This window comes from Phasianus colchicus, chromosome 38 (genome assembly GCF_987193195.1).
Source record: "Phasianus colchicus chromosome 38, bPhaCol1.hap1.1, whole genome shotgun sequence".
Classification (NCBI taxonomy): Eukaryota; Metazoa; Chordata; class Aves; order Galliformes; family Phasianidae; genus Phasianus; species Phasianus colchicus.
The window spans coordinates 49680-59045 of NC_143473.1; positions in this window are offsets into that span (position 1 = coordinate 49680).

A 9366-nucleotide genomic window follows, 5' to 3' on the forward strand; every position below is an offset into this window, starting at 1 on the left:
GAGGGTCACAGGGGTGAGAGAGATCTGGTGTGCTGGGGTGAGATCTGGGGTCACAGGGGTGAGAGAGATCTGGGGCCCTTGGCTGAGATCTGGGGTCACAGGGGTGAGAGAGATCTGGTGTGCTGGGGTGAGATCTGGAGTCACAGGGGTGAGAGAGATCTGGTGCGCTGGGGTGAGATCTGGAGTCACAGGGGTGAGATCTGGGGCCCTGGGCTGAGATCTGGGGTCACAGGGGTGAGGTCTGGGGTGCTGGGGTGCGATCGAGGGTCACAGGGGTGAGATCTGGTGCGCTGGGGTGAGATCTGGGGCACTGGGGTCAGCTGGAGCATCAGAGCAGGGGGAGCCCGCTGCCTTACCGGCCATGACAGCTGGAGAGTGGCAGTTGGGGGAGCCCCTCCCCCCAGGGGGGTTCCGTGACCGTTGGGGTCAGCCCCTTTCCCCCAGGCTTGCGATGGTTTGACTTTTCGTACCCAAACATCCTTCCCACGCCAGTTGTTTCCCATCCCGATGATCAGTGACCATCCCGATGGGCATTTGGCAGCCCAGTGCTCTTCCTTGCCAAGGGTCTGCCCGTCCCAGTGGGGATTTGCCATCCCTGCAGTGAGTTCTCACCCCAGGGATGGTTTCCCCTCCCGTCCAAGCGATTTCCAGTCGTCACCGCCCAAAATTGTGTTTATCCAGGCCATGGCTAAGAACTTAAAGTGCCAGCATTAGTTACGAGTTCTTGAAAGTGGTAGCGGCCGTGGTAGGCCAGTTAGACCTATGGTAACAATGAAAAGGAGGGATTTCTGTGGGACAGCCCTGGTTTAGCTGAGAACAGTGCAGGAATGAGTCAGTGCCCGTGCAGCGTATGCCGAGCTTGTTACTGTGAACTGGTCCTTTGTGCCTCGAAGAACATCACTAACTTTAAACCGTGGACTTTTTCTCCTGGCTTTGGCTGTCTCTTGGGGGCATTGCTAGCGAGGACAGAAGAGACAGCATTGTCTTTTCTGCTCTTCCCTCTTCCGTGCTTCCCCTTTCTGCTCTCTTCCTCATCTACTCTTCAGCTCTTCTCCCTGAGTGTTATCCTCTTTTTTTCTGCTCATCTGCTGTTCTTTCTTCCTTGTATCCTGAGTCCTCTCCTGCATCTGTACTCCTCTTCTGCTTTTCTTTTTTCTTACCCGTATCCTCTCTTCTCCTCTTGTTCTCCTCATCCACTCTTCTGACTTAACTGTATCCTCTTTGCACATCTTGCGCTCTACGGTTCTTCTGTTCTGACCACTCTCTGCTCTTCTACTTCACTGCTCTTTTCCTTCTCTGCTCTTCTGTGCTCTCTTCCTCCCTTCTGTTCTTTTTCGTTTCTGCGCTTCTCACGGACCCGTGTCCTGTCTTCCCATCTTCTGTACTTCTGCCATACCCGTATTCTCTCTTCTTCTCTTCAGCTCCTCTCCACTTCTGCTTTTCTGCCTTAGCTGTCTTGGCTCATCTCCCTTTCTGCTCTTCTCCCCGTCTGCACGTCTTTCTTACCTTCATCCTCTCTTTTATTCTCCTGCTCTCCTCCTCTTCTGCTCATCTCCTCATTGCTCTGCTGTCTTGCCTGGATCCAACCGTTTTCTCTCTTGCGCTTTTCATCTTCTGCACTTCTTTCTTACCTGCATCCTTTCTTCTTTTTCTTCTCTGCTGCTCTTCTTTATTTCTGCCTTGTCTGTATGTGCTCTTCCCCTGTTCTGCTCTTCTAGTGCTCTTGTCAGCATCCAATCTCTGCGCCGCAGCTCTATGTCGGACTTTCTTTTGGGGTGGAGGAAGGTACGTAGGGCCTAGATTTGTACAAGAAAAGCTATTGTGCTGTGCCCAGAAGGTGATGAAGAAGAGCCCTGGGGAACCAGGAGCACAAAGGCAGCGTGTTTCTCCGAAGGCCACAGCGTGAGCACGTGTTCCCTTTGGCGGACTCCTTTGTACCTCTCCAGGAAGTGCTTTGGAATGGAGAATTTTCTGGAGTTGTTTCCAGTTGTTGCTTGGATGAGCTGAGGCTTTTCTCCTTGTATCTTGGCAGGAAAGCAGAGCGGAGGGAACGTCTGTGGTGAGATGCTCAGGTGAAGTTGCCTTCCGTGCACCAACAGCCTGTTTGTGTCCACGTGATGCACGGTGAAGGGAAGCCTGCTGTTCTGTCAGTAAGCCTGCCTAGTGGAATGATGTTTTTGGCCTTTTTGGCAAGTGTGTGAGGAGAGGTCCTTGGACAGGCTTTTCTTTTGTTGTTTTTTTTTTTTTTCAGGGGAAATGCTATTTCAGTTGTTAGTTACAATGGTTGATTGGTGCTTGTTTGAAAAATATTTGTCATCTCGAGAAGCAGTGTTCTCGCACCAGAGAAGTGAGAAATCTCCTGTACATCCTGTCTTCTCCATGAGACCTTTGCACAATGTCTCTAGCTGCCTGTAGAAATGGTGGGGGGATAAATGGGGAAGAGCTGAGGTGCAGTTTCTGTGCGTGCTCTGTACACGGAGCAGGCGTCGCCTAGTGAGAGCTAGGGGCCCTTTGCAGCGTGGTGGATTTGTTTTCCTTGCTTGTTGGAGCGTGATGCTTTTGTAGGTGCTGTGTGCATTGTAAGTAACTGTGAACTGTGCTGAGACAACAGGTGTGCTGGAGAGAGCCCCGCTGCAGCCTTTTTGTTTGGGCAGTTTTATTCCCTCTGGGGATTAAAGGGGTCTTGAAAAACTCACAAGTGCAACGTGCTACTGCTCCAGCCTGTCAAGTGGAGATGATGCCTTTCCTCCCATTGGGGCAGGGAGGAAAGTAGGTGAGAAATTCATCTGCCAGTGTGAAGTGGCAGGTTCGGAAGATGGTAACAGGCACGGTAGGCCAGGTAGCAAGATCTCAGAATCCTAGTATCGCCAAGGTTGGAAGAGACCTACGAGATCAGCAGTCCAACCATCCACCTATCATCAATAGTTCTCACTCGTCCATGTCCCTCGACACAGCGTCTAACCGTTCCTCGAACACCTCCAGGGTCAGTGACTCCACCAACTCCCTGGGCAGCCCTTTGCAGCGCCCAGCCACTCTTTTGGAAAAGCAGTATTTCCTACCATCCAGCCTGAATCTCCCCCGGCTCAAATGGAGGCCGTTCCCTCCAGTCCTATTGCTAGTTAACAATGTGAGTTAACAGTGAGAGAGTGTTAACAGTGAAAGTGAATGTGTGTGGGGCATCCCTGACTTGGCTGACAGGAGTGGAACAGTGTTCACGTGGACGGCGGGGGGCTTGTTCCTGTGAAACGGTCCCTTGTGCTCCAGGAATCTCTCTGACTTTCTATCATGGCCTCTTCCTCCTGGTTTTCAGTGTGTACAGAGGCACTGGTAATGAAGAGAGAACAGACCTCTTCCTGGGCCACAGAATGGAATGTGCTTGAGAAGCAAAGGCAGGCAGGTGTGTGCAAAGCAAAGGCGTGTGTGTGCTTGCAGAGCAAAGGGAAGCATGTGCACGCATCGAAAGCAAAGGCGGGCAGGTGCTTGTGAGGCAAAGGCAGGTAGGGGTACGTTTGTGAGGCAAAGGCAGGTATGGGTGTGCTTGCTTGCTTAGCAAAGGCATGCAGGTGCATGCTTGCATAGCAAAGGCAGGCAGGTGCATATGAAGGAACGGCAGGTAGATGGATGCATGCTTGCTTCGAAAAGGCAGGCAGGTGCATGGCTGTGAAGCAAAGGCAGGGAGACGTGTGCTTGCTTAGCAAAGGCAGGCAGATGGGTTCTTGCAAAGCAGTGGCAGGCAGGCAGGTGATTGCTTGTGAAGCGAAGGCCGGGAGGTGGTTGCTTGGTTAGCAGTGGCAGGCAGGTGTGTGCTTGCAAAGCAATCTCTAGCCAACTGAGGGGATGATGTTCTCAGGTTTTGTTGCTCTTTAATGACTTTTCTTTTTTTTTTTTTTTTTCCTTTTCTTCTTTACTGCCTTCAGTGTCCCCGTCTCTTCCAGAAGCTGCTCTTTTGGCAGCCGCCGCGTGGGCTCATTAGATGCCCTGAGTGTTTGGAAGAGAGCAGTTTTGTTGAGGGCTGTTGGTGGAATTTCTGTTGCCAGGAGCGCGCAGACAGAGAAAGAAGCGTTGTGCAGGCGGGGCAAAAGGAGTGCTGGGGGTCCTGGGAGCAGCAGTGAGGGAAGGTGTTTGAGCTAGTGCCGTTCCACTGGAACGTCCCTTTGGTTTTCTACTTCTGAGAGTACTGGAACTGGTTGCAAAAGATGTGACTTTAAGCGAGGGTGCAGAGCAGATTTAAGCTTTACAGACGGCTGTGCCAGAGCATGAAGCATCATCAGCAGGCATGGGTAGCACCAGCTTGAAACATCAGGGGAAGCAGTTAGCTTCCTCAAAGCCCCCAAGTGGAGTGCCAAGGTGATGAGATGAAGCAGCACTGAGGGTGGTTTTCCAGGATCTGTGTCTTCTAGGGCTCGGGACCAGGGCTGTCACTGGGGTTGCTTTCACTGGACACCCGCCACCCCTCCTCAGGACCCATGGTGAGCGTGTGGGTGACAAACGTGTCACTGAGTGAGAGCATCAGGGTGGGAATGCATGGAACATAGCGGCCAGGGGAGAGACAGGCAGCACGGGGAGGGGGCGTGGGGGGGGAAGGTCAGCCCCAAGGAGAAAGTCTCCCCGCATGGAAAGAAGGGCTTGTTGAATGCCTTGGGTGAGATGTTGCAGAAGAGGAAATGAGTGAGGTTAGTTAAAATGTGCCACCTGGGTTCTGTTTGAGCCCCCTCCAACCCCACAAGTGCCGTCCAAAGCTCTCCGGTGCCGCCTGGTGCTCTTTGCAGTTCCCCACTAAGGTCCCATTGCCTCTCGGCGTTGTCTGGACTCTCCTTGTGCAAAGTCAGTGCCCCCCAGTGCTGCCTGGAGCCACCCCAGTGCTGTGTGCGGCCCTCGCTAGCCTCCCAGTGCCCCGCAGTGGACCTCCCCGTGCCACCAGTACTGCCCAGTGCCCCCAGTTCAACACCCCCATTGCTCAGTACGTGACCATCTCCTTCCCCAGGAACAAAACAAGGCAGCAGAGATGATGACAGCAGCGATTGTGCTAGAGATGTTCAGTGTGGAGGAGCTGCAGCTCTTGGCTCCCTGCAGCCACCCCAACATCCCCAGAGGTGGGCACGGAGGCCTGGGGGGGCTTTGGTGCTGCATGAACGACTGCAGGCAGAGGTGTAGCAAAGCGAACGCAAACCATTTAATAGTTAAACGTACAAAAGAGTAAATAAATGACAATATTCCCAACCATTTCCCACCCTAACAATAGTTGCTGATCCCACCCCCTAAAATTCCCACCCTCTAATCAGTTTCCCACCCCCCGATCAAGTTCTCACCCCCCCGCTCCCTCCCACCAACAGTTTCCTCCCCGTCCAAAAAACTTCCCAGCCCCCAACATTCCCACCCCAGTAATTCTTTCCTCCCAGTTCCAACGATTTTGGAGTATAACATTGTATCAGAGTACAATTTCTCACTCAGAATTGCCACCCCACAAAAGTCCCTCCCCCTCCCCACATCCCCAGTGCCAGCAGTTACGGAGTACAAGAGTTTTTGATGCCAGCCATCTCCCACCGCAGCCAGTTCTCACCCCAGTCATTTCCCACCCCAACAATATCACAGTACAGCCATTTCATTTCCCACTCCAAAAAGATCCCACCGCCCCAAAATGCCCACCCACAGCCATTCCCCACCCCAAGAATTCCCAACCCGCAATGCCCACCCACAGCCATTCCCCACCCCAAGAATTCCCAACCCGCAATTCCCACCCGCAGCCATTCCCTCCCCCCAGCCATTCCCACCCGCAATTCCCACCCGCAATCATCCCTCCCCCCACCCCCATTCCCACTCGCGATTCCCACCCCCAACCCTTCCCCACCCCAGCCATTCCCACCCCCCAACCATTTCCCACCCCCCAAGCAACATTTCCCAGCCCAAAGCTTTGACAGTCCAAGACTTTTGCAGTCCATCAGCTTCAGAGTCCCACATTGCCCCAGTCCAAGACGGCGCTTGTGTACAGCCCAGTTTGGGAGGGGTAGGGCTGGCGCCGGTGCTGGTGCCCCTGGAACAGTGCCGCTGCTCTCTGGGTGTCGTGGGGGCCAGCGAGGAGCCCAGGGCTACAGGGAGCCATATTCATCGGCTACGGCCACGTCTCCTGCTACACCAAGAGGGCTGGTTTCTTGGTCTGCTCCCGCTCGGGCCAGAGTTGGGGTGTGATGGGCACCGAGCCCTCCTGCTGGCCGCCGTGCTGCCACAGCCAGCTTTGCCTAGCGCCGATGTTTGTGGCCTGGAACATCCTGGCAGCGCGGCAGCTTCCTCTTTGCGGCTGGGATGCTGCCAGCGTGCTGCTTGTGCCCGGTGCTCTTGCGTTTGGTGGTGGTGCAGGCGGGCGTTGGGCACCTGGGTGGCTCGGTGCTGTCCCCGTGGTGCTTGTCTGCCAGCCGGCAGGAGATGCATCCGGGTGGCAGTGCGAGGCGCGTGAGAACCACGCGGGGCTGTTTCTGCTGCGCCTCTTCCAGGAGCCGTCCAGTTTGCGGCAAAGGAGGCACGGGGCGCTTGGCTGTCTCAATGCTGTCCCCCTGGTGTTTGTCTGCCACCCGGCAGGAGATGCATCCGGGTGGCAGTGCCAGGCGGGTGAGAATCACCCGGGGCTGCCTCCGCAGCACCTCTGCCATCAGGTGTGCCGCGGTGGGCGACGGTGGTGCGGAGGCAGCCAGTGGGTTTGGCAGTGGCAGACGGGTGAGAATCACCCGGGGCTGCCTCCGCTGCACCTCTGCCATCAGGTGTGCAGTGAGGGGCGCCGGAGGTGCTGGGGCAGCCAGTGGGTTTGGCAGTGCCATGCGGGTGAGAATCACCCGGGGCTGCCTCCGCTGCACCTCTGCCATCAGGTGTGCAGTGAGGGGCGCCAGAGGTGCTGGGGCAGCCAGGGGGGTCGGCACAGGCAACTCCGGGGATGCTGTCTTCTGCGGGAGCAAGTTGGTGCGGAGCCCAGATTCAGCATCTGTCTCGTTGCTGAGCTCCCTGCTGGCCCTGGGGGAGTCAGGCAGCTCTGCGATGGAAGAGCAGGAGTCGAAGCTGCTGGAGACATCTGGGCTCAGTCGCTCCGTGGCAGTGATGCACTGCATCAGGTCTTTGCTTTTGCAGCTGTCCGGAGCGCTGGCTGCTTCTGGAAAAGCGGAACATCCCCCAGAACAATGATGGCAGCCTTCCCACGCCAGCTCGGTGTGGACACGGACCCGCCATCTCTGCAGAGCACAAACTCACCATCAATCCAGTTGAGGAAATGGTCAATTTCCGCATCGTCAGCAAGAGTGTTGGTGCTGGGTCTCTCTTCTGGAAAAGGGAAGAAATCCCCAGTGGGGCAATGCCAGCTTTCCCACGGCCACTCGGCGCAGACAGCCGCCCAGCAGCTGTGCTGCTCCCAGACTCACCGTTGTTGATCCACGTGAGCAGGTCATCCATGTCTGCGGTGTCATCCAGGATGCCTGTGTTGGCCGTCACTTCTGGAAAAGGAAAAAATCCCCAGTGGGGCAATGCCAGCTTTCCCGCGCCCACTCGGTGCGAACACCCCCCCGCCAGTTGTGCTGCCCCCAAACTCACCCTCGTTGATCCACATGAGGAGCTCCTCGATGTCGTCCGCGATGTCCTCCGGGGTGTCTGCGCTCGTTGTCACTGCTGGAAAAGCAAGAACATCCCCGGTGGAGCAATGCCAGCTTTCCCACAGCCAGCCGGTGCGGACAGCGTGCCGCCCGCTCCGCAGCCCCTGAACTCACCGCCTGGTTCCAGCGTGGCAGCGCTGCAGGTGAGCGGAGCCGTGGCGGGATGGGGGCACACGTCGGTGGGCGCAGGGTGCCCCCGGTCCTCCGAGAGCACCACGGCGTCTTGGAAGGGCTCCATCGGCGCCTCCCAGGTGTCAGGCAGGGTGCAGGGCACGGGGAGCACCTGCTGCTGCAGGGAGGGTACCTGCAAAAGAACGGGTGGGGGGCCGGGGCGGGCGGGGGCCTGCGGCAGGCAGGTGCCTGCGGGCTGCGGGGGCTCCCCGTGGAGGAGCACGGCCCCAGGCCACAGCCCCATGGGCTGCTGGGGCAGCAGCGTCCCTGCCAGCAGGGGATGTCCTGAGCAGGGAGCAGGGGCGGTGGGGGAAGCCATAGCTGGGTGCAGCCCCCCAGGTAGGAGCAGCAGCACTGGTAAGTGCAGCCCCGCAGCTGGGGTCAGGCCCCCAGGTGGCAGCTGAGCCGGGGTTGGGGGCAGCCCCCCAGGTGGGAGCTGCGCTGCCTGTCCCCAGACACCTGGTCCCCCAGGCCAGACAGAGGCCTGAGGTGCCAGGTAGGTGGCAGTGGGGACAGGGGAGGGTTGGGGTGGTACCGGCATCGGTCCGCGGACGGTGGGCTGCATCCAGGCGGGGTCCGGTGGCGGCACAGTCGCTTCAACGAAAATGGCGTCGGGTGTCAGGGGCACCGTCAGCGCTCGTCGAGGGAATCTCTCCGTGGGGAAATGCCAGAAGGGGCGCTGGGCTGAGAGCCGGGGCACTGGGGTGAGATCCGGGTGAGAGGAGAGGGATCTGGGGCGCTGGGGTGCGATCTGTGGTCACAGGGATGAGATCAGGTGTGCTGGGGTGAGATCTGGGGCCCTGGGCTGAGATCTGGTGCGCTGGGCTGAGATCTGGGGTCACAGGGATGAGATCTGGGGCCCTGGGCTGAGATCTGGAGTCACAGGGGTGAGAGAGACCTGGTGCGCTGGGGTGCGATCGAGGGTCACAGGGGTGAGAGAGATCTGGTGTGCTGGGGTGAGATCTGGGGTCACAGGGGTGAGAGAGATCTGGGGCCCTTGGCTGAGATCTGGGGTCACAGGGGTGAGAGAGATCTGGTGTGCTGGGGTGAGATCTGGAGTCACAGGGGTGAGAGAGATCTGGTGCGCTGGGGTGAGATCTGGAGTCACAGGGGTGAGATCTGGGGCCCTGGGCTGAGATCTGGGGTCACAGGGGTGAGGTCTGGGGTGCTGGGGTGCGATCGAGGGTCACAGGGGTGAGATCTGGTGCGCTGGGGTGAGATCTGGGGCACTGGGGTCAGCTGGAGCATCAGAGCAGGGGGAGCCCGCTGCCTTACCGGCCATGACAGCTGGAGAGTGGCAGTTGGGGGAGCCCCTCCCCCCAGGGGGGTTCCGTGACCGTTGGGGTCAGCCCCTTTCCCCCAGGCTTGCGATGGTTTGACTTTTCGTACCCAAACATCCTTCCCACGCCAGTTGTTTCCCATCCCGATGATCAGTGACCATCCCGATGGGCATTTGGCAGCCCAGTGCTCTTCCTTGCCAAGGGTCTGCCCGTCCCAGTGGGGATTTGCCATCCCTGCAGTGAGTTCTCACCCCAGGGATGGTTTCCCCTCCCGTCCAAGCGATTTC